Source organism: Rattus norvegicus, chromosome 9 (assembly GCF_021556685.1).
Source record: "Rattus norvegicus strain SHRSP/BbbUtx chromosome 9, alternate assembly SHRSP_T2T, whole genome shotgun sequence".
Taxonomy (NCBI): domain Eukaryota; kingdom Metazoa; phylum Chordata; class Mammalia; order Rodentia; family Muridae; genus Rattus; species Rattus norvegicus.
The window spans coordinates 4015368-4040806 of record NC_141542.1 but is presented as its reverse complement, the minus strand read 5'-3'; the positions used below and the strand labels follow the sequence as shown (position 1 = coordinate 4040806).

Here is a 25439-nt window from a genome sequence, read left to right as displayed (position 1 = left end):
TGGCGGCGGAGGACGCACCGACCCAGTGGGCGGTGCCCGCCTCCCACCAGACCGGAGGAGCGATGACGGGCCCCTCTCGGCCCCTCTCGCGCCCAGGCACCTGACTGACCCACGCCGATGCGTCCCCAAGGTGGGGAGAGCGGGCGAGGACGGGAGCTGGAGCGGCGGAGCGAGCAGGAATGAGCCACGAGAAGGGTGGTCGGCTCCTGGCGCCGGTGGACGGGGAGATCGAGGCCCACAGATCGAGGCCCAAGCAGATCCACCGGGCGTGGACGACCAACGGACGCCACCCAAGTCTGAACTTCGGGAGATGGAGGGCCAAAGGAAGAGGCCCTGCAAGCAGAGACCCAGCTGCGCGACGCGCCCTACCCCCCCCCCCCCCCACGGCGACGAAACCGCAGGGGGCGTGGCAGCGATTGATCCTCAAGCGCCTCTCAGACAGGTGTAGCCCCGGGAGGAACCCGGGGCCTCAAGTGCGTTCAAAGTGTCCATGATCAATGTGTCCTGCAATTCACATTAATTCTCGCAGCTAGCCATGTTCTTCATCGACGCACGAACCAAGTGATCCACTGCTAAGAGTCATATAGGTATCTGGGGTGTGAGCAGACTTGTATGCGAGCTAACAATGGCACCACCTCCCCCACCCGCCCCTGTTGCACGGGAAGAGAGGGACCAAACCGGAGGCGGCTCCACCTCAGGCCCGCCAGCGGGAAACTAAAGGATACATGTGAAAAGAAAAAAAAGACAGGGTCGGGAATGGATAGGCGGGACGCATAGGACGTGGGACCAGCACCCAGCGGCAGCCAGCCAATGGGCGGGCAAGTCGGGCCTCGGGCCGGGATTCCATGGGCGGCCAGAGGGGGCTCGCAACGACGCCTCTGGAAGCGCCAGCCCTCCCTCGGACGACCAATGGGCGGTAGGGCGACCCCCCCCCCTGGGGTTTTTAAACCTCCGCGCTGGAACACGACTGCTAAGTACCCGGACAGGAACGGGGCGGACACGGTAGGCCCAGAAGGCGGGGCGGGACGGGGTGCGTGAAACCCATCCGCGGCACAGGCACCCCCGCACTCGACAGAGCCACCCTGGCACCATCAAAGCTGGAGAGCTGTGGCGAAGGGGAGGCAGGTGCCATGAGGAGAGCGAGCGTGTCCCCACCACCGCCCGGGAAGAGATCACATATCTCTCCCCCCCCCCGCGCCTCCCCCCTTCCCCCCCCCCCCCGTGCACACGAGATGAGATCACGGAGCCGGTCCAGAAAGAGGCAGAATGACCTCAGTACGCCAAGGGCCGTGGCTGGCCTGCAGGCAAGGGAGGCGCCTGAGCCGGCTGAGGCAGAAGCAGCAGTGGCAGTGGCGGAGGCAGAGACAGGCGCTTGGAGGCGAGGACGTAGGCAGAGGAGCGAGGGAGAGAGAGAAAATGGAGGAAGTCCCTCGACGGACCAGACCAGACACACTCCACGCACCGCTCCGTAAAGACCCCCGCCTTTCCTGAAATGCTCACTTGGTCAGCCGGCTGTGGCACATGCCAGGAATGCGACCGGGACCCGGGGACGCGCCTCCCGGTGAGAGGAGGGACTCACACAGGCCCAAGAAAGGACCAGACACCCCCTCGGCCTTCTCCGTTAATGATCCTTCTTCCACCGGTTCACCTACAGAAACCTTGTTACAACTTTTACTTCCTCTAGACAGTCAAGTTCGACCTTCTTCTCAGCCCTCCAACAGGGCCATGGGCCGATCAGGCCCCACTAAACCATCCAATTGGTAGTAGGGAAGGGTGGTGTATACAAAGGGCAGGGACTTAATCAACGCAAGCTTATGACCAGCACTTACTGGGAATTCCTCGTTCATGGAGAATAATTGCAATCCCCGATCTCCATCACGAATGAGGTTCAATGGGATACCCGCGCCTGACTTTGTAGGGTAGGCACACACTGAGCCAGTCAGTGTGCCGCTAATGCAGCCCCGGACATCTAAGGGAATCACAGACCTGTTATTGCTCAATCTCGGGTGGCTGAACGCCACTTGTCCCTCTAAGAAGTTGGGGGACGCCGACCGCTCAGGGGGTCGTGTAACTAGTTAGCATGCCAGAGTCTAGTTCGTTATCGGAATTAACCAGACATATCGCTCCACCATCTAAGAACGGCCATGCACCACCACCCACGGAATCGAGAAAGAGCTATCAATCTGTCAATCCTGTCTGTGTCCGGGCCCGGTGAGGTTTCCTGTGTTGAGTCAAATTAAGCTGCAGGCTCCACTCCTAGTGGTGCCCTTCTGTCCATTCCTTTAAGTTTCAGCTTTGCAACCATACTCCCCCCAGAACCCAAAGACTTTGGTTTCCCAGAAGATGCTTGACTATCATGGGAATAACGCTGTCGCATCCCCAGTGGGCATCTGTTTAGTTATGTACCCCCATTTGTTTTTCTTTTTCTTTCTCCATTTCTCTTTCTTTTTCTTTCATTGGGGGAGGGGATTTTTTTTAATTCACATTTTAAATATGATTTTCCTGATTTGCCCTCCAGAAACCAGCTATTATTTCCCCTCATGCCTCCTGTTCTGAGGGCAGTTCCTCACTCACCCACTCACTCCTTCCAACCTGCCCATTCTGAGAGTTCCCTACACTGGGGCATCAAGCCTTGACAGGACCAAGGGCATTTGCTCCCATTGGTGCCTGAAAAGGATATCCTCTGCTTCATATGCAGATGGAGCCATAGGCTCATCCTTGTGTAGTCTTTGGATGGTTGTTTAGTCCATGGAAGATCGAGGGCAGGGGTTTGGTTGGTTGATATTGTTCTTATAGGATGGCAAACCCCTTCAACTACTTCAGTTCTTTCTGTAAGTCCTCTTTTTGGAACCTTGTTCTCAGCTCAATGGTTGACTGCAAGCATTCTCCCTTCTTCCCTCCCTCTCTTCTTCTCTCCCTCCCCACACAGCTCTATGTTTGTGTGTTTGTGTGTCTCTGTGTATGTGTGTGTGTCTGTCTGTCTCTGTGTGTGTCTGTCTGTATGTCTTTCTAAGTGAATGTCACTTTTCTTTTCTTAGATAAAGTGATGAGATAAGAGTCTTACCCAAGCTATGCAAATAAGTCCTTTAGGCTGAGGCCAGAGTATTTTTTCCCTCTGTTCTACTATTTATAGACCTAATACTAGGAGCTTCTAGCCTCCATGTAATCCAACCTTCCAAGCTGACTGATTCAATATGGTTTCTCTTGGCATCTTCATGAGTTGTCCTACTTGGACTCACATTAACTTGGACAATGTGTTACAATCTTCTGGATCCTTCTAATTCTCCAGCTTTTTCTGTTTTCCCCAGTGAATAGTTTGTTCTCTCAGAACCTGAATCTGTAAAATCATGTCCAGAAAACTTCCGTAAACACATGCCACACACCACAACTGCTCTTTCTTGCTCTACTTCTCTCTGTCTTTCTTTTGTCTATTTTTGTCTCTCTTTCTCTACTCTTGTGTATTCTCTTATTTCTAAGCTGTTCTCATGTGAATTGGGCATATTTTATCTGTGATACATTCTGTCACTTTTTTCTTTGAATTACTACTTTATCTGGCCCTTAATTATATGACACTTTCAAACATGGCTACTTCCTTATATAAACTAACCTTACAATGTACAATCATTTTGCTAATATTTATTTACCTAGTTCTTACCTGGACCTATTGGTTGTAAAGAATTAACCTTTCAGGATGCCTATATTTATGGCAGAATCTTTCTGGCCTTTCATATATGATGTCCTGTGTCTCAAAGATGAGGGTATTAGAATAAAATTATTCTACACATTTTCTGAAGGTTGAAAGATTCAACTTAAGTCTTGTTTTATAATCCCATTAGCAACCATCAGTCCAAAACACAAAATCACTAAAAGAAATCCTAGTTGCGTCAGGTAGGGTGGGAAAATATCCCAGTGATTAAGCAGGCAGGAAATGTTAGAGTGACGTGGAAGAAGATTGTTTATTGCTCAGCCTGTGTTTTTATAAAAGTTAGAACAATAAACCCAGGAGTGGGACAACCTACAGTGAGCTGGGCCCTCCAACAAAATTATTGATCAAGAAAGTGCCCACAGGCTTTTTCATAGGACAATCTTATGAAGAATTTTTTCTCAGTTAAGATTTCTACTTCCAAGTTATCTCTAGTTTTATATCACATTGATAAAAAACCTTCCTATATAGTTTGTAGGTGAGAGTTTGTGGATGTATATCTCTAAGCTTGTGTATTGAAGTGATATCATTAAAAGTTTTACAAAAGAATGGATAATAATAACCTCTGTGTGTGTGTGTGTGTGTGTGTGTGTGTGTGTGTGTGTGTGTGTGTGTGTGTTTCTTTAATTTTGCAGGCTTTCATCTGATTCTCGGTACCGTCTCGGTGCGGGCATGGGGCACCGACAGTGTATGTCAGTGAAATTATGTGTGTATATGTGTTTCTGCATGCCCACAGATATTATATGTATCATAATAGGGTATTAAAGAGGACAATGTCTTAATCTAAAGAAATGCTTTAGATTATAGCACACACCAGCAAGAAAACATTCCTTTTTTGGCATGGGGTAGCAATTGGGCTTGCAACAATAAATTATGAAATATACTAGGAAGAGTGAAATAGCTCAGTAGGTACAGATATTTGTTGCCAAGGCTGTTAACCTTGGTTTGGTCCTTGGGACATACACAGTGGAAGGAGGAAATTGATGCCAAAAATTGTACTCCATCATCCACATGTGTGCAATCACATGCAGAAACAAGCAAATACTCAACTAAAAGAATCAGAAAATTAGAATTCTATAAATATAGGACTTAAAATATATGCATAAATTAAAGTAAGGAAATAAATTGACATGATATATGGTAAGAATTCTGTAAAGCTGATTCATACCCAGACTTAGAGAAAGTATCCCTATACATATGTGTGTTCCATTTCTCCCATTTCTGGAGCAAGAAAAAAATTACATACATGGAATTTCTGCTTAATATTACAGAGCAACAGAACATAATATTGAGAATTAAAAAAAGAATACATAGGGTTGGGGATTTAGCTCAGTGGTAGAGCGCTTGCCTAGGAAGCGCAAGGCCCTGGGTTTGGTCCCCAGGTCCGAAAAAAAGAACAAAAAAAAAAAAAAAAGAATACATATATAGTTCATATGAAGGCAACTTGGTCTTGCAGAGATAAGCTAAACAACTCGTGGATACTATAAGTTCAGACTCATGAACATGTATTACTCAGATTGGTGAATCAAAAAACTTAAATATGGGGCATGTAGATTCCAGAGACTTTTCCACAGTGGAATTGTGTAACTAGGGTGACCAGACAATAGCACTTGCATTTGTATCACTTAGATTTAGGGACCTTTCCTTGCATGGTGGAGGAATAGGCACCTACACTGCAATGTACTATATGTAACTAGAAAAATAAAACAAGTTGGGGATTTAGCTCAGCGGTAGAGTGCTTGCCTAGCAAGCACAAGACCCTGGGTTCAGTCCCCAGCTCTGAAAAAAAGAAAAGGAAAAAAAAAAGAATGCAGAGAAATAAAACAAAATGTTCTCCTTTATAACCAAATCAGGAATACTACTAGGAGATTCCAGGTTTCTTAGTCACATCATGAAATAAAATCAAGTGACCTTGTTCTAATATTATATTCTTCATTCTTTCTGAGATATGAGGTAGTGGATGAAAGAAAATACCCAACAACCTGGGTTTAGGGTAATATATTAGTTTAAAATGTCAAGTGTATGAGTCCAAGGGGATCTGACATCCATCAGGAGTCCTGGAATACTTCCACTGGACTCTCCACAGTGGTTGCCTGTGCAGGATTTAGTTGCTGAATCAGCACTCATTTTTCAAATGTAGAAGACACCAAAATGTAGACAAGAGGGATCATTCTCATATTCATTTACAAAGCACCCCCACAAGTTTTCTAATGTCTTACTTGGAAAGGATAAATTTAAAAGAGTAAAACAATATTATTATACTCAAGGAAAAAGCTTGTGTCAAAGAAACAAAACAACAATTAAAGGCAAAAGTCTATGTTTTTCAATAGAGTGACTATAAGGAAAAGAAGTACATTTTAAGCAGAAATTGTTGTTATCTTCTTCAAATTTATGGAGCATGGATGTTATAAAATGAATGGTAAGATAGAATAACAATGTAGGGTGAGAAGCAAATTGAGAGAGTAGCAGAAAGTAAAATCAAAACAGCTCAGAGCATCAAAGAAGCCTGTGGTAAAACCAAATCTGCAGCAACACAATTGTAAGCAATAGTAAAAGTAAAAGACAATTCAAAAGGAGCATTAATGTATATGATGGACACTTGTGTCAACTTGGATTTAGATGCCTCTAAATCTGGAGGGGTTTGTTTCCTATTGAGAAGGCAAAATATTGTTCCCCTTTAGAAATTTGAAGTAGATTGAATAATTTTACCCTCTTTGTCCTAGTAAAAAAAAAATAAGGCCAGATAATAATTTAAATTGTAAATGTGTGTGTGTGGGTGGTGTGTCTTTATTAAATTATGTGTGAGTATTTGCATGCATAGGGTTGCCTGTGGAGGCTAGAAAAGGAAGAGTATTGGGTCCCTGAAACTGAAATTACCAGTGATTATGAGTCTTCTTGTTCTTTGAATCTAACATGGGTCTTCTTCAAAAGTAGTACATGTTCTTAACTTCTCTGTCATCTCTCCAGTCTCCTGTAAAAATAAGTTTAAAAAAATGATTTCTGTTGCCTAAAGACAAGGAGGCTGAATGAATATAATGATTCTGAGGTTATTTTTAAAGATGAAATTCATTATGATAGACAATAGGCATAATATATCTAAAACTAAGAAAAGATAAAGTGCAAACAATAAGGAACAGTGTGCTGTATGAGAGATGTTGCAGGGTAAAAAATGACATGAAACTTTCTAAAGAGGCTTGAGTCTGCTTATAAGGTCGCAGTACTTTGTGTGTACATGTTTGTGTGGGGGTACATGTGTCTGCAGGTGCATGTCCACAGGTGTTAATAAGGAGGTCAAAGGTCAATACTGGGTATCATTCTCAGTCACTCTCTACTGTATTGATTTTGTGACATGGTCTCAAGCTGACCATGAAATTACCAATTTAGCGAGACTGGGGCTCTGTCAAGCCACAGGGTTTCTTTCTTTTCCATTTCACAGGCACCAGGATGATTAGCTTGGAACATAGTCCCATGACATTTTACATGTTCTCTGGAGACTGCACTCAGATCCTCATGCATGTATCAGAAATAATTTAACAGAGGTGCTACCTCTTTCTGGCAGTGGCCATGTAGCTGCTGCAAGGAATAGCATATGAGTGCTACAGTGACAGGATTCTACTGTGGCAAGTCCATTTAAACCACTTCTCAGTTGACAAGGGAAATTTGGTGGCCTTTATATTTAGTACCAAGTTTGCATGCCCTACAAGCTCTCCTTTCCTTCATTGTACTGCATATAGTCATTATCAAAATTGTATCACTTCATCAGTCATGGACAAGGCCATCTGGAGTCACACAGGCTAAGTCACTGTGGATGATTCTACATCTTTCTCAAAACTCTTTCAAGGGATAAAATGTTCTTCACCTTTTTTTGTATCTATCAATCCTCCAGATGTTACCATAAATCCTGGGAATTTGAGACTTACAATCATATCTTTAGAGAAGTACCCAGTCACACTGAACAAGTCTGTGTCAGTTGTGGAGAGAGGTAGGTCCTGCTTACATAACTGTTTTTAAGAAGCTATATCTGATCAGTAGAGACATGAAAAATGCAGAGATTATGTTGGATTGGTAGAGACTTGAAAATGGCTCTTAGAATGATTACATCTTACAAAGATCTATATATTAGAAAGATATCTAGAAGATCTGCTTTGTAAAATGAACTTGTCTGTCTGCAATTAAAAGGGAATTATGATAGGAGATAATAACTAGAGATAGTTTACCAACAAATGTTCAATTAGGCCTCTCACCATGCATAACTATGTAACCATGTTTGCTACCAGACAGGTAAGTCTTCCTGTTTACAGGACAAGCCTGGCCAGATATCTCTTTTGTCTTGCTGAAATTGTGCTTTTTAATGCAAAATAAGTTTAGGTGGTGACTGATCCAAGGAATGGGAGAAGGAGGAAGGGGAACTATTGGTGGCTTTGTGTAAAGATAGAGCTTTTGAAAGGTGGGTATTATGATTTTTTTTTTAATAATGTAAGCAATGGTATCACTGCTTGGGTAAGCACAATTGTCATTGTATAAATATAGAAGGCTCAAGTTATTTGTGGCCACTTGCCTGAAAATCCAAAGGTGGTCAGTGTCTTCACTTTTGTTAACTCCCCATCTCCATCTCAGGACCTAAACATTATAGCTAGAACTGGCATTGGCATCCTCTTAGTTCCTAAATTTTAATTTTTTAAAAATTTTTATTAGATATATTTCTTTACTTACATTTCAAACATTATACCCCTTCCCAATTTCCTGTGTATAAGCCCCCATTCCCTCCCATCCCCCTCCCCCATACAGGTATTCCCCCTATACATCCACTTTATTCCCCCCCTCCCCATATTCCCCTGCACTGGTGGTCCAACCTTGGCAAGACCAGGGGCTTCCCCTTCCCCTGATGCCCCAACAAGTCTGTTCTCTGCTATATATGCGACCTGAGGAAACGGCAGATCACAACACCGCGCCCCAGACATGGAAGGCTCAACACACTCAAAACCCCCTAAAGCTAAGATTTTCACGTTGTTGCTCTTAACTGTCTTATGGACTAGAGGTGGGGCAAGTCTGGGGGTTAGCCCCCACCAGGTATATAATATGTCCTGGATAATAACTAATTTAGAGATGGGCTGGTCTCAAGTTCTAGCTAATGGTAAGCATGCTGAAGGAACGTGGTGGCCCCCTTTGACTTTCGACCTTTGTCAACTGGCTAAGGACTCCTGGGAGCATACTTAGCGGACTCCCCACAACTCATACCCACCCTGCAGACACTCTGATTGGTATACTTGTCCCGGAGGTAAGAGGACACGGGAGTGCGGAGGTCCTGAGACCTTCTACTGCACTAAGTGGGGGTGTGAGACCTACACTCCAGGATGGTGGGGTCCAAGAAGGGGGACTTAGTTGCCTTCTCCCCTGAGACTCCAGGTGAATCTCAAATTACAATAGAATTCTCAAATTACAATAGAATTACAGGCTGGAAGGTGGGACATAGGTGGGGGATACGGTTGTATACCCCTGGCCAAATTAACCCAGGACTCCTGTTCTCCCTCCAACTGGTGAGAGAACGGGTCAGACAAGAGATTGGTCCAAACCCAGTCCTCATGGATCAAAAGCCCCCTTCCCAACCAGCACCGGCACTGCCCCCGGTTGAACCCCCACTATGGCTAAACTCCACTCAGAACTCCGGGGATATCTTGACAACTCCCTCCCCGACTAGGGACCCTTCCACACTGGCCCCTCGGCTGCTAGGAACGGGAGACCGGCTAGTAAACTTAGTGATCGGGTCATATTTGGCACTCAATTATTCAGAACCTGACAAGACCCAAGAATGCTGACTGTGCCTGGTCTCTAGCCCGCCCTATTATGAGGGTGTGGCAGTCTTGGGGAATTATACTAATCAAACCACGGCCCCGGCCAGCTGCACAACCCTCCCTAGCCATAGGCTGACGTTGCCGGAAGTCTCAGGACAGGGACTCTGTATAGGGACCATACCCCCCACTCACCAGGTCCTCTGCGCTATCACCAAGAGGATCCCCACTGGAAGCTACTACCTAGCAGCTCCTACAGGCACCTATTGGGCCTGTAACACCAGATTGACACCTTGTATCTCAGCCACAATCCTCCGCAGATCCTCCGACTACTGTGTACTGGTAGAAATCTGGCTTAAGGACACCTACCATGGGCCCGAGTACATATACTCACATTTTGAGGGGCTGACTTGATTCAGGCGAGAACCCATCACCATGACCCTAGCTCTACTCTTAGGAGGAATCACCTTCGGAGGAATGGCTGCAGGTATAGGGACGGGTCCACTGCCCTCATCGAGACGGGTCACTTTCGTCAGGTACAAGCGGCCATGAATGCAGATCTAAAAGCTATCGAGGAATCCGTGAGTGCATTAGAAAAGTCCTTAACATCTTTGTCTGAAGTAGTCTAACAAAATAGGAGAGGGCTAGACATGCTGTTCCTTCGCGAAGGAGGGCTATGTGCTGCTCTAAAAGAAGAATGTTGTTTCTATGCAGACCATACAGGATTAGTGAGAGATAACATGGCTAAGCTCCGAGAACGCTTGGCCCAGAGACAGAAGCTGTTTGATTCCCAACAACGCTGGTTCGAGGGGTGGTTTAACCAATCCCTTGGTTTGCTACCTTGGTGTCCACCTTGATGGGACCCTTAATCATCCTCCTCCTAATCCTCCTCTTTGGCCACTGCATTCTAAACAGATTGATGCAGTTCAAAAAGAACAGACTCTCAGTCATTGAGACGCTTGTTCTCACTCAACAATACCATTTTTCAAAGGAAAAAAAGAGCATTTTCAGCAAATGGTGCTGGTTCAACAGGAGGTCAACATGTAGAAGAATGCAGATCGATCCATGCTTATCACCCTGTACAAAGCTTAAGTACAAGTGGATAAAGGACCTCCACACCAAACCAGATACACTCAAACTAATAGAAGAAAAACTAGGGAAGCATCTGGAACACATGGGCAGTGGAAAAAATTTCCTGAACAAAACACCAATGGCTTATGCTCTAAGATCAAGAATCGACAAATGGGATCTCATAAAACTGCAAAGCTTCTGTAAGGCAAAGGACACTGTGGTTAGGACAAAATGGCAACCAACTGATTGGGCAAAGATCTTTACCAATCCTACAACAGATAGAGGCCTTATATCCAAAATATACAAAGAACTCAAGAAGTTAGACGGCAGGGAGACAAATAACCCTTTTAAAAAATGGGGTTCAGAGATAAACAAAGAATTCACAGCTGAGGAATGCTGAATGGCTGAGAAACACCTAAAGAAATGTTCAACATCTTTAGTCATAAGGGAAATGCAAATCAAAACAACCCTGAGATTTCAGCTCACACCAGTGAGAATGGCTAAGATCAAAAACTGAGGTGACAGCAGATGCTGGCGAGGATGTGGAGAATGAGGAACACTCCTCCATTGTTGGTGGGATTGCAGACTGGTAAAATCATTCTAGAAAACAGTCTGGAGGTTCCTCAGAGAATTGGACATTGAACTGCCTGAGGATCCAGCTATACCGCTCTTGTGCATCTACCCAAAAGATGCCCCAACATATAGAAAAGACACATGCTCCACTATGCTCATAGCAGCCTTATTTATAATAGCCAGAAGCTGGAAAGAACCCAGATGCCCTTCAACAGAGGAATGGATACAGAAAATGTGGTACATCTACACAATGGAATATTACTCAGCTATCAAAAACAATGACTTTATGAAATTCGTAGGCAAATGGTTGGAACTGGAAAATATCATCCTGAGTGAGGTAATCCAATCACAGAAAAACACACATGGTATGCACTCATTGATAAGTGGCAATTAGCCCAAATGCTTGAATTACCCTAGATGCCTAGAACAAATGAAACTCAAGACGGATGATCAAAATGTGAATGCTTCGCTCCTTCTTTAAAAGGGGAACAAGAATACCCTTGGCAGGGAATAGAGAGGCAAAGATTAAAACAGACACAGAAGGAACACCCATTCGGAGCCTGCCCCACATGTGGCCCATACATATACAGCCATCCAATTAGACAAGATGGATGAAGCAAAGAAGTACAGGCCAACAGGAGCCGGATGTAGATCGCTCCTGAGAGACACAGCCAGAATACAGCAAATACACAGGTGAATGCCAGCAGCAAACCACTGAACTGAGAATGGGACCCCCATTGAAGGAATCAGAGAAAGAACTCCAAGAGCTTGAAGGAGCTCGAGACCCCTTATGAACAACAATGCCAAGCAACCAGAGCTTCCAGGGACTTAGCCACTACCTAAAGACTATACATGGACTGACCCTGGACTTTGACCTCATAGGCAGCAATGAATATTCTAGTAAGATCACCAGTGGAAGGAGAAGCCCTTGGTCCTGCTAAGACTGAACCTCCAGTGAACGTGATTGTTGGGGGAAGGGCGTCAATGGGGGGAGGATGGGGAGGGGAACACCCATAAAGAAGGGGAGAGCGAGGGATTAGGGGGATGTTTGCCCGGAAACCAGGAAAGGGAATAAAACTCGAAATGTAAATAAGAAATACTCAAGTTAATCATAAAAAAATAATAATAATAAGAGGAGTGAGTTTGCTGCTCTTTTAGACAGTCTGCCTATAAACTACCATTTACCTACTCTGTGTTAGGAACACTTGCCTTCAACTCTCCAGAGATGACTATATCAGAGGAGATGGAATATAAAATGTTTGTTCTTTTTTGGTCTCATTGTTTCTGTAGTTTCTGGAGGAGGACTGGCTTTTGCTTGCAACCAAGTATTAACAAGGAGGTTGCCCAGCTGCACATTCCAAAAAGAGAGCATAATCTGTAACTCATCCATTTTCCAATGCTGATAGATTCCCCAACTCACACCCTTGGACCAGATATGCATTTCCTGAGAAGCAGTAAAAATGACAATAAGCTTTCTCATTTTACTCCATGTCTTTCTGTTCTGGAAAGAGGCTTCCAGTAAATTTTCAAATGATTCTTTTCTTTTTCTTCCAATTTCTTCCTTCCATTTTTGATTTTAGCAAATTACTGCCACTTGAAAGGAATACAATTTTAGCCCTTTTCACTGTGCCCTCAGCAGAGTATGGACTTGAATTTGAGCCATCCTGGGTCAGTTTCTAGTCAAAACCATAAGCTATACTCAGCTATACTTAGGAACAAGCTAAACCTGTTCACTGTGTGTAGAATGGAGACATTCTAAGTAACATAAGGGATTGCTGGCAATGAAATGAGCATTGCATTGTTCTTGATACAAGGGGTGATGTTGTCAACCTCAGTGCAAGTCAGGTCAGTGAAAAGGCAGGATGAAGTTAGAAAATTTTGAAATTAAGTTTCTATAGAAGACAGTTAAATTTAAAGTTCTACCATTCTCTATGGATATGTCTCTGGAAATTTCTATCATCGAATTGACTTATTTATACATTGGTCTTGAAGAAGAGCTCAGCAAATGCTGTTCGTGTTCAGCAACAGGAAAAACACAAGGAGTCTGGGAGAAGGACTCAACAGGAGTTGCTTGTGGACAGCAGCAAGAAAATTCATGAGGATCTTGTCACTCCTAACTATTTGCTGAATTCTCCTTTTTTTTTTTTTCCTATAACATCTCATTACTCTGGGGATAGAGAGGTAGGGAAGTATTGTTGAAAAAAAGTAGGCCTAGAGCTAAATCCTCAGAACCTATAAAAAGCTGGTCTTGATGATTTGTACCCGCAATCCCCAAAGCAAGAAAGAGATGAGTCACACAAAGAAGTGTGTTACAATACAAAATCAAGACACTCAACATGAAATTCGGGCACAAACACAGAAATAGGCACCTACCTAACACACACACACAAACACACATACACGCACGCACACACACACAGGGAGAGAGAAAGAGAGAGAGAGAGAGAGAGAGAGAGAGAGAGACAGAGAGATACACATGTGCACACATACAAACATACCCATAAATATAGACATATGCACATAAAATGCATATTGAAATAAAACACTCTATCCAAGAAATATGTACAATTACACTGTGTTAATAAAAATGTAAAAGAGACTAGAATATTAGCTACTCATAATCCCTACACCCAGGCTTCAGGTTGAAGGTGATCCTAACATCACCAAAGGGCAGCGTACAGATCCTACAGGAGTAACTTTTACTGTGCTTGTGTTCAGGGAGGCTTCAGAGAACTGCGTTCAATATTTGAATCTAGTGGAAATCTTTGGAATAAAGTAATTTAAAGGATTTTTGGGTTGGTTTTTGGGGGAACTTTTGGAGGACTGACTTTTATTTTCTTAAAGAGTTTTACTTTAAGTTTTTAATTGTTCATTTGGTTATTGCAAGAAATGGTATGTTTCATTAGGCATCTTTATACTCACAAATGATCATACCTTATTCTTCTTGAGTCCTTTCCTTGGGGTCCCTCTTTTACCTTTCTCCTCCCTTTGTGCCATTCCTTTTCTTCCAGTTAATCGCAAGGTCTACATACGCCTACACTATGAGATGCAGGTGAGATTTCAGAGAGGAAATGGTCAATAATTTCAGTTACTTCATAGTCTAGTATTACTGTTTAAATACCATGCTCTGTTTCCAAACACTGTGGGAGAAAGAGCTCACCACCCAGACAGGTGGTCACTCCTGAGGCTGCAGAGAGGGAGAGAACTACAATATTGCCAACCCTTTCTCACATCCCTGTCCCAAGAGGAAACTGTATAGGGCTTCTGGCAACAGGAAGATAGGGCACTCAAGCAGGAGGTCCCCTGTGGTCCAGACACTGCCCGTAACTGAAGGGACCTAGTCAATAGATCCCTGCACCCAAATCCCGTGGGAAGAAGAGCTAAACCTTCAGAGGGGCATACATGCCTGGGAAGTCAGAAGAGACTACATTCTGCCCACATTTCTGACTCCAGAGGAAAACACCTAATGACATCTGGAACTCTTGTGAACAGGGACCCGGGAATAGGCAGTGCAAGCCCTTCTGGTTCCCGCCCTCATGGAGAGCTCAAACGCAGACACCCAGGAGCAACTTCAGCCAATGGACAAGAGGTAAGACCAACTTTTATGCTTCAAGTGACTGACCTGGTGGACTCAGGACACATGGCCACAGGAAGAGCTGAAGACCAGTAGTCAGGAAGACTACACACCTGAAAGCAGAACACTCTGTTCTCATAACTGGCTTAAAGAAAATAGGAAAACAGGTTGACAGCATACCTGACACACAGGCCTACAGGATGGTCTAGCCACTGTGAGAAATAGCAGAACAAGGTAACACCATAGACAACCTGATGGCAAGAGGCAAGTGCAGGAACCCAAGCAACAGAAACCAAGATTAAATGGCATAATCAGAGCCCACATCTCCCACCAAAGCAAACATTGAATATCCAAATACACCAGAAAAGCAAGATCCTAATTATAAATCACATTTGATCATGATGGGAGAGGACTTCAAGAAAGACATAAAGAACTCCCTTAGAGAAATGAAGGAAAACATAAATAAATAAGTAGAAGCCTATAGAGAGGAATAACAAAAATCCCTAAAAGAATTCCAGGAAAACACAATCAAACAGGTGAAGATATTAAAAATGGAAATAGAAGCAATAATGAAAGCACAAAGGTGGAAAACCTTGGATATAGAAAACCAAAGGGAAAGACAAGGAGTCATAGATATAAGCATCACTAATAGAATACAAGAGAGAGAAGAGGGAATCTCAGAAGCAGAAAATTCCATAGAAATCATTGACACAACTGTCAGAGATAATGTAAAACAGATAAAGCTATTGGCCCAAAACATACAGGAAAGCCAGGACAAAATGAGAAGATCAAAGCTAAGAATAACAGGTATAAAAGAGAGTGAAGACTGCCAGCTCAAAGGACCAGTAAATATCTTCAACAAAATCATAGAAGAAAACTTCCCTAACCTAAAGAAAGAGATGCGTATAAACATATAAGAAGCCTACAGAACTCCAAATAGATTGGACCAGAAAAGAAACTCCTATCGTCACATAATATTCAAAACACCAAATGCACAAAACATGGAAAGAATATTAAAAGCAGTAAGGGAAAAAGGTCAAGTAACATATAAAGGCAGACCTATCACCAGAGAGTATGAAAGCCAGAAGATGCTGGACAGGTGAGATACAGACCATAAGAGAACACAAATGCCAGCTCAGGTTACTGTATCCAGCAAAGCTCTCAATTAAAATAGATGGACAAAACAAGATATTCCATGACAAAACCAAATTTACACAATATCTTTTGACAAATCCAGCACTACAAAGGACAACAAATGGTAAAGCCCAACATAAGGAGGCAAGCTACACCCTAGAAAAAGCAATAAATTAATTGTCTTGGCGGCAAAACAAAGAGAGGAAAGCACACAAACATAATCTCCCATCCAAATATGAATATAATGGGAAGCAACAATAACTATTCCTTTTTTTTTTTTTGGTTCTTTTTTTCCGGAGCTGGGGACCGAACCCAGGGCCTTGCGCTTCCTAGGCAAGCGCTCTACCACTGAGCTAAATCCCCAACCCATAACTATTCCTTAATATCTCTCAGCAACAATGGACTCAATTCCCCAATAAAAAGACATAGATTAGCATACTTGAAATGCAATGAGGACCCTGCATTTTGCTGTCAACAAGAAACACACCTCAGAGACAAGTACAGACATTACCTCAGAGTGAAAGCTGGAAAAGAGCTTTCAACAAAATTGGTCTGAAGAAGCAAGCTGAAATAGCCATTCTGATATCAAATAAAATCGATTTTCAAACAAAAGTCATCAAGAAAGATAAGGAAGGACACTTCATATTCATCAAAGGAAAAATCCCCCAAGATGAATTCTCAATTTTGAATATCTATTCTCCAAATAAAAGGGCACCTACATACATAAAAGAAACATTACTAAAGCTCAAAGTACACATTGTACATCATACAACAATAGGAGGGGTTTTCAACATCTCATTCTCATCAATGAACCGATCGTGGAAACAGAATTTAAACAGAGAAATAGACAGACTGAGAGAATTCATGAGGAAATGGACTTAACAGATGTTTATAGAACATTCTGACGTAAAACAAAAGGATACACCTTCTTCTCACCACCTCATGGTACTTTCTCCGAAATTGACCATATAATTGGTCATAATACAAGCCTCAACAGATACAGAAAGATAGAAACAATCCCATGTGTCATATCAGACCACAATGGGCTAAAGCTGGTCTTCAATGACAATAAGGGAAGAACGCCCACATATAAATGGAAGTTGAACAAAGGCCTACTCAATGATAACCTGGTCAAGGAAGAAATAAAAAAAAATTAAAGATTTCTTAGAATTTAATGAAAATGAAGGTACTCAAACCTATGGGACACAATGAAAGCTGTGCTAAGAAGAATACTTATAGCTCTGAGTGACTGCAGAAAGAAACAGGAGAGAGCATATATCAGCAGACCTAAAACCTCTAGAACAAAAAGAAGTAAATACATCCAGGAGGAGGAAAAGCAGGAAATAATCAAACTCAGAACTGAAATCAACCAAGTAAAAACAAAAATGTCTATAAAAAGAATCAAGAGAACAAAAAGCTGGTTCTTTGAGAAAACCAACAAGATAGATAAATGTTTTGACAGACTAATGTGAGGACACAGAAGTGTGTCCAAATTAATAAAATCAGAAATAAAAACGGAGACATAATTGCCGACACAGAGGAAATTCAAAGAAATAATCAGATCCTACTGCAAAAGCCTATATTCAACAAAACTTGAAAATCTGGAGGAAATGGACAATTACCTAGACAGGTACTGGGTACCAAAGTTAAATCAGGAACAGATAAACCATTTAAACCACCCCATAAATCCTAAAGAAATTCCAGGAGTCATTAAAGCTCTTCCAACCAAAAAGAGCCCATTTCCATATGGGCTCAGTGCGAATTCTTTCAGACTTACATAGAAGACCTCAGACCAATACTATCCAAACTATTCCACAAAATTGAAACAGATGGAGCACTACAGAGAATTGTTCCTTCTATGAAGCCACAATTACTCTTATACCTAAAACAGGCAAAGACCCCCCCAAAAAAGAGAACTTCAGACCAATTTCCCTTATGAATATCGACACAAAAATACTCAATAAAATTCTTGCAAACCAAATACAAGAGCACATCAAAACAATCATTCATCTTAGTCAAGTAGGTTTCATTCCCGGCATGCAGGAATAGTACAATATATGGAAAACCAGCAACGTAATACACTATATAAACAAGCGAAAAGATAAAAACCACATGATCATTTCATTAGATGCTGAGAAAGCATTTGACATAATTCAAGATCCGTTCACGATAAAAGTCCTGGAAAGAAGAAGCAGTCAAGGCCCATACCTAAACATAATAAAATTCATATACATCAAACCAGTAGCTAAAATTAAACTAAATGGAGAGAAACTTGAAGCAATACCACTGAAATCAGGGACTAGACAAGGCTGCCCACTCATTCCCTACTTATTCAATATAGTTCTTGAAGTTCTAGCCAGAGCGATCAGACAACAAAAGGAGATCAAAGTGATACAGATTGGAAAAGAAGAAGTCAAAATATCACTATTTGCAGATGATACGATAGTATATTTAAGTGATTCCAAATGTTCCACCAGAGAACTACTAAGTCTGAGAAACACCTTCAGCAAAGTGGCTGGGTATAAAATTAAGTAAAATAAATCAGTAGCCCTCCTCTACACAAAAAGAAACAAGTGGAGGAAGAAATTAGGGAAATTATACCCTTCACAATAGTCCCAAATAATATAAAATACCTCATTGTGACTCTAACCAAGCAAGTGAACGTTCTGTATTATAAAAACTTCCAGCCTTTGAAGAAAGAATTTGAAGATCTCAGAAGATGGAAAGATCTCCCATGCTCAAGGATTGGTAGGATTAACATAGTAAAAATGGTCATTTTACCAAAAGTGATCCACAGATTCATTGCAATCGCCATCAAAATACCAATCCAATTCTTTAGAGAGATAGACAGAAAAATTTGCAAATTCATCTGGAATAACAAAAAACCCAGGATAGCTAATACTATCCTCAACATCAAAAGGACTTCTAGGGGGAATCACTCTCCCTGAACTCAAGCACAATTAGAGAGCAATAGTGATAAAAATTGCATGATATTTGTACAGAGGCAGATAGATAGACCAGTCCGATAGAATTGAAGACCCAGAAATGAACCCACACACCTGTGGTCACTTAATTTTTGACAAAGCAGCCGAAACCATCCAATTAAAAAAATAGCATTTTTCAGAATATGGTGCTGGTTCAACTGGAGGTAAGTATGTATAAGAATGCAGATCGGTCCATGCTTATCACTCTGTACAAAGCTATATGTCCAAGTGAATCAAAGACGTCTACATCAAAGCAGATACACTCAAACTAATAGAAGAAAGATTGGGGAAGAATCTCGAACACATGGGCACTAGAGAAAATTTCCTGAACAAAACACCAATGTTTTATGCTCTAAGATCAAGAATAGACAAATGGGATCTCATAAAACTGCACAGCTTCTGTAAGGCAAAGGACACTGTTGTTAGGACAAAATGGCCACCAACAGATTGGGAAAAGAGCTGTACCTATCCTACAACTGATGGGGGCTTATATCCAACATATACAAAGAACTCAAGAAGTTAGACTGCAGGGTGACAAATAACCCTATTAAAAATGATTTTCAGAGGAAAACAAAGAATTCCCAGCTGAGGAATGCTGAATGGCTGAGAAACACCTAAAGAAATGTTCAACATCTTTAGTCATAAGGGAAATGCAAATCAAAACAAGTCTTAGATTTCACCTCACACCAGTGAGAATGGCTAAGATCAAAAACTCAGGTGACAGCACATGCTGGCGAGGATATGAAGAGATTTTTTGGGATTTCAGATTGGTACAACCATTCTGGAAATCACTCTGGAGGTTCCTCTGAAAACTTAATAATGACCTAACGGAGTACCCAGCTGTACCTCATTTGGGCATATACCCTAAAAATGTCCCAATATATATCAAAGACGCTGCTCCACTATGTTCATAGCAGCCTTATTTATAATAGCCAGAAGCTGGAAAGAACCCAGATGCCCTTCAACAGAGGAATAGATACAGAAAATATGATACATCTACAAAATGGAATATTACTCAGCTACCAAAAACAATGACTTTATGAAATTCATAGGTAAATGGATGGAACTGGCAAATATCATCCTGAGTGAGGTAACCCTATCCCAGAAAAACATAATGGTATGCACTCATTGATAACTGGATATTATCCCAAATGCTCAAATTACCCTAGATGCACAGAACACATGAAACTCAAGAAGGATGACCAAAATTCAAACACTTCACTCCTTCTTTAATAAGCAAACAAGAATTCTCTTGAGAGGGAATAGGGTGGCAGAGTGTAGAACAGAGACAGAAGGAACACCCATTCAGAGCCTGCCCCACAAGTGGCCCATACATACAGCCACCAAACTAGATAAGATGGATGAAGAAAGAAGTGCAGGCCTACAGGAACTGAACGTAGATCTCTCCTGTGAGACACAGCCAGAATACAGCAAATACACAGGCGAATGCCATCATTAATCCACTGAACTGAGAACAGGACCCTCGTTGAAGTAATCTTAGAAAGGACTGAAAGAGCTTGTAGGGGCTTGGCACCCCATGTGAACAACAATACCAACCAACCAGAGCTTCCAGGGACTAAGCCACTACCCCAAAACTATACATGGATTGACACTGAGCTCCAAACTCAGTGAATAGGTAGCAATGAATAGCCTAGTAAGAGCACCAGTGGAAGGGGAAGCGTTTGGTTCTACCAAGACTGAACCCTCAGTGAATGTGATTGTTTTGGGGGCAGGGCGATAATGGGGGGAGGTTAGGGAGTGGAACACCTGTAGAGAAGGGCAGGGGGAGGGGTTAGGGCTATGTTGGCCAGGAAACCAGGAAATGGAATAACATGTAAATAAGAAATATCCAAGTTAATAAAGATGAAAAAAATAAATACCATTATTCATTAACCTTTGGAAAAATCATGCTTCATATATAATAGATTCAATTATGCTCTTTCTGCAATACCTGTGAATCATGCCACTTTCCTTATTTAAAGCCTTGTGAGACACAATCTGTGATGCTATGTTATTCTAGGTAAGAAGACTTACAGACCCAAACTTCAGGAAAAGATTAACAGATCAAGAAGCCTTTACCTTTATCCACCAGTTTAAGTCTTATTATTCTGTCACCAAGCTTCTGGGTGAGGGTATGGCTGTGTGTGACAATTGTATTAACAATTGGAGGCAAATGGGTATGGTGGCATGTACCTTTACCCTTCAGACAAGCATATTTGCTCAGCCTGTTTTACATAGTTCCAGGAGAGACAGCAATATGTACATAGACTCTGTATAAAAACAGAATTAAGTAGATTATTTGTCCTTGTATATGTGCATTTTAGGAGGTATTCTAACTTCCCTTGATAGCCTCCTCCCAGGTTTCTTGAAAATACCCACACCTTAATAACTTACCAAGGAGGAAATTTTTTTGAGAAAAATATTCCTAATTATATTACCTAGCAATTTTTATATTTCTTTTTTTAATTTTCTCTTCAAACCTCACCTGTATGTGGATTTGTCCTTCACTTTCTTTCATGGTGGGGTCAATTTATCTGTGTCCTTTCCAATTCCCATTGCTTCAGTTTAAAGATCTCTTTTTTTCAGAAAAAAAAAAAAAGACTTACTCTTAAATGGAATGTACCTGGTTTGTTGGCCAATCTTCGTACACCTGTACTAAGAGTAAATCCTACCATTCCAATATTTTCTCATGAATTACCTCAGTGTATGTTCTGGTATGGTTTTAATGTTGTAATAAAACACTCAGACCAAAATCAAGTTTGACGAGGGAAGGATTTATCTGGTTTATTCTTACACAGCAGAGTTCATCATTAAGTAAAGTCAGAGCAGGACCTAAAGCAGCAGCTGGAAGTACAAACCACTGAGAAAGATGTTGCTATCTGGCTTGTTTGCTCATGCTTAAATAGCCTTCTTATACAGCTAGTACTGCTTGTATAGCAATCTACAATCCCACAGTGGGTTTTACCCAAACACAGCACTTGACAAATAAGAATGTCCCCTATGGACATGATGAGAGGCCACCCAATCTAATTTAGACCACCCGTCAATCAATGCTATCCTCTCAGATGACTCTAGGTCATGTTAAATAGATAATTAATGCTGATCAGGACAGCAAATCAGTATAGCGAATACACTTTAACAATGACACTATACTTCTCACATCCAGTTAACAGTCTTTCTTTCTTCTTTTCCTATCCACTGCTAAACCTGCTCTGATTATCCTGTATTTATTTTTATTATTTTATTTGAATCCAGGAGAAGACACACCTATAACTAGTTACCTTTGTGAATGCTAGTCTTATATTATTTTGATCTGTTGCATGACATTTAGGGTGCATCCACGTTATGAAGGAATATACATAGTTTAAGGCTGGTGGACGTTTTACTGGGACAGTCCTTTAGGTAATTTCTGAACTTAGAATTTTTTTTCAGCTCCAGCAGATTATATTTATTGGATATTTTTATTTATATTTCAAATGACATTCCCTTTCCCAGTTCCCCAGCCATAAGCCTCATATCCCATCACTCTCTCCTTCTATAAGGGTATTCCCCCTCCACAACTATCATTCCTTCACACACCCACCACCCTGACATTCCCCTACACTGGGAGGTCAAGCCTTGGCAGGACCAAGGACTTCTCCATCCATTGGTGCACAACAAGGCCATCCTCTGCTACATATGACACTGGAGCTATGAGTTTGTCCATGTGTAGTCTTTGAGTTGTGGTTTAGTTCCTAAGAGCTCTGGTTGGTTGGGATTGTTGTTCTTATGGGGCTGAGAGCCCCTTTAGCTCTTTCAATCTCTTCTCTAATACCTCCAATGGGGACACCGTTCTCAGTTCAATGGTTTGGTGTTAGCACTCACCTATGTATTTGACAAGTTATGGCCATGTCTCTCATGAGACAGCTATATCAGACTCCTGCCAACGTGCATGTCTTAGTTTCATCAATATTATCTAGCTTTGGTGGATATATATGTATATTTTTTTCCCACATGTGGGGCAGGCTCTTAATGGCCATTCCTTCATTCTCTTTTTCCCCCTCTTAAGAAGGGGTGAAGCATCTGCACTTTGGTCATCCTTCTTCAGCTACATGTGTTTTGGGGATTGTATCTTGGGTAATTTGAGCTTTGGCGCTAATATCCACTTATCAGTGAGTGCATACCATGTGTGGTTTTCTGTGATTGGGTTACCTCACTCAGGATGATATTTTCTAGTACAGTCCATTTGCCTATATTTCATGAAGTCATTATTGTTTTTGATAACTGAGTAGTACTCCATTTTCTAGATGTACCATATTTCTGTAACCATTCCTCTGTTGAACGGCATCTGGGTTCTTTTCAGCTTATGGCTATTACAAATATGGCTGCTTCAAACATATTGGAAAATGTGTCTTTGTTTTATGTTTTATCATCTCTTGGTTATATGCTCAGGAGAGGTATAGTTGGGTCCTCAGATTTTGAAATACCTAATTTTCTGAGGAATCTCCAGACTGATTTTGAGAGTAATTATACAAGACTGCAATCCCACCAACAATGGAGGAATGTTCCTCTTCCTCTGCATCCTCCCCAGCATCTGTTGTGACCTGAATTTCATATCTTAGCCAATTTGACTGGTGTTACATGGAATCTCAAGGTTGTTTTGATTTGCATTTCCCTCATGACTAAGAATGTTGGACATTTCTTTAGGTATTTCTCAGCCATTCGATTTTCCTCACCTGAGAATTCTTTCTTTAGGTCTGTGCCCCATTTTTAATAGGGTTATTTGGCTCTCTGGAGTCTAACTTCTTGAGTTCTTTGTATATTTTGGATATTAGATGATCTATCAGATATAAGATTGGCAAAGAAATTTTCCCAATCTGTTGGTTGCCATTTTGTCCGTATGAGAGTGCCCTTTGCTTTACAGAAGCTTTGCAGTTTTATGAGATCCTATTTGTTTATATTTGATTTTACAGCATAAGTCATTGGTGTTTTGTTCAGGAAATTTTCCCCAGTGCCCATGTGATCAAGACTCTTCCCCATGTTTTCTTCTATTAGTTTGAATGTATCTGGTTTTATTTGGACGTTATTGATCCACTTGGACTTAAGCTTTCTACAGTGAGAGAAGAATGTGTCAACTTGTATTCTTCTACATGTTGAAGGTGAACCAGCATCAATTGTTGAAAATGATATTTTATTTACAATGTATGGTTTCTTTTCCTTTGTCAAAGATCAAGTGACCATAGGTGTATGGGTTCATTTCTGGGTCTTCAATTCTATTATACTGATCTACCTGCTTGCCTCTTACTAGTACCATACAGTTTTTGTCACTATTGCTCTGTATTACTGCTTGTGGTCAGGATGGTGATTTCCCCAGATGTTGTTTTATAGTTGAGTACAGTTTTCTCTCTTCTGGGTTCTTGGTATTCCAAAATATTTTGCAAATTGCTCTTTCTAACTCTAGAAGAATTGAGTTGTAAATTTGATGGTGATTGCATTGAATGTGTATATTGCTTTTGGCAAAATGGACATTTTTTACTATATTAATCTTGCCAATCCATGAGCATGGGAGATCTTTCTGTCTTCTGAGATCTTATTCAATTTCTTTCTTCAGAGACTTGAAGTTCTTGACATACAGATCTTCCACTTGTTTGGTTAGAGCCACACCGAGGTATTTTACATTATTTGTGACTGTAGTGAAGGGTATCTTTTCCCAACATCTTTCTCAGCCTGTTTATCCTTTCAATATAGGAAGGCAACTGATTTGTTTGAGTTAATTTTACACCCAGCTACTTTGCTGAAGTTGGTTGTCAGGTTCATTAATTCTCTAGTGGAACGTTTGGCATCATCTGTGTAGACTATCATATCATCTGCATATAGTAATATTTGAGTTCTTTATTTCCACTTTTTTCCCTGTGATGTCCTTTCATTATCTGATTGTTCTGGCTAGGACTACACTGAATTACACTGAATAAATAGGGAGGGAGGGGGCAGCCTTGTCTAGTCCCTGATTTTAGTGGGATTGCTTCAAGTTTCTCTCCATTTCGTTTAATGTTGGCTACTGGTTTGCTGTATATTGCTTTTACTATGTTTCTCTATGAGCATTGAATGCCTGATCTTTCCAGGACTTTTATCCTGAAAAGGTACTGTACTTTGTCAAACAATTTCTCATCATCTAATGAAATGATCATGGTTTTTTTTTCTCATTTTGATTTTGTTTACATAGTGGATTATGTTGATGCATTTCTGACTATTAAACCACCCCTGCATCCCTAGGATGAAGCCTACTTGATCATGATGGATGATCCTTTTGATGTGTTCTTGAATTAGGTTCGAGAGAATTTTATTGAGTATTTTTGCATTGATATTCCTAAGGGAAATTGATCTGAAGTTCTCTGTCTGTGCTGGCCCTTTGTGTGGTATAGGTATAAGTGTAATTGTGACTTCATAGAAGGAATGGGAAGTGTACCTTCTGTTTCTATGTTGTGGAATGGTTTGTACAGTGTTGGTATGAGGTCTTCTATGAAGGTATAATAGAATTCTGTAGTAAAGCTGTCTGGTCCTGGGTTCCTTTTGGTTGGAAGACTTTTAAAAATACCTTGTATTTCTGTAGGAGTTATGCGATTGTTTGGATG

At 41.5% G+C, this 25439-nt stretch overlaps 1 non-coding gene and 1 pseudogene across 1 annotated transcript; both read right to left on the bottom strand.

Moving 5' to 3' along the window:
• Nucleotides 1-428: 428 nt before the first annotated feature.
• Nucleotides 429-581, bottom strand: LOC134480628 (5.8S ribosomal RNA). The gene has a single exon (XR_015630017.1). It is a non-coding gene; the product is annotated as a 5.8S ribosomal RNA (ribosomal RNA).
• A 1041-nt stretch (nt 582-1622) lies between these two features.
• On the bottom strand, nt 1623-2530 carry LOC148003225 (18S ribosomal RNA; annotated as a pseudogene; the record flags this gene model as incomplete).
• Nucleotides 2531-25439: the final 22909 nt, after the last annotated feature.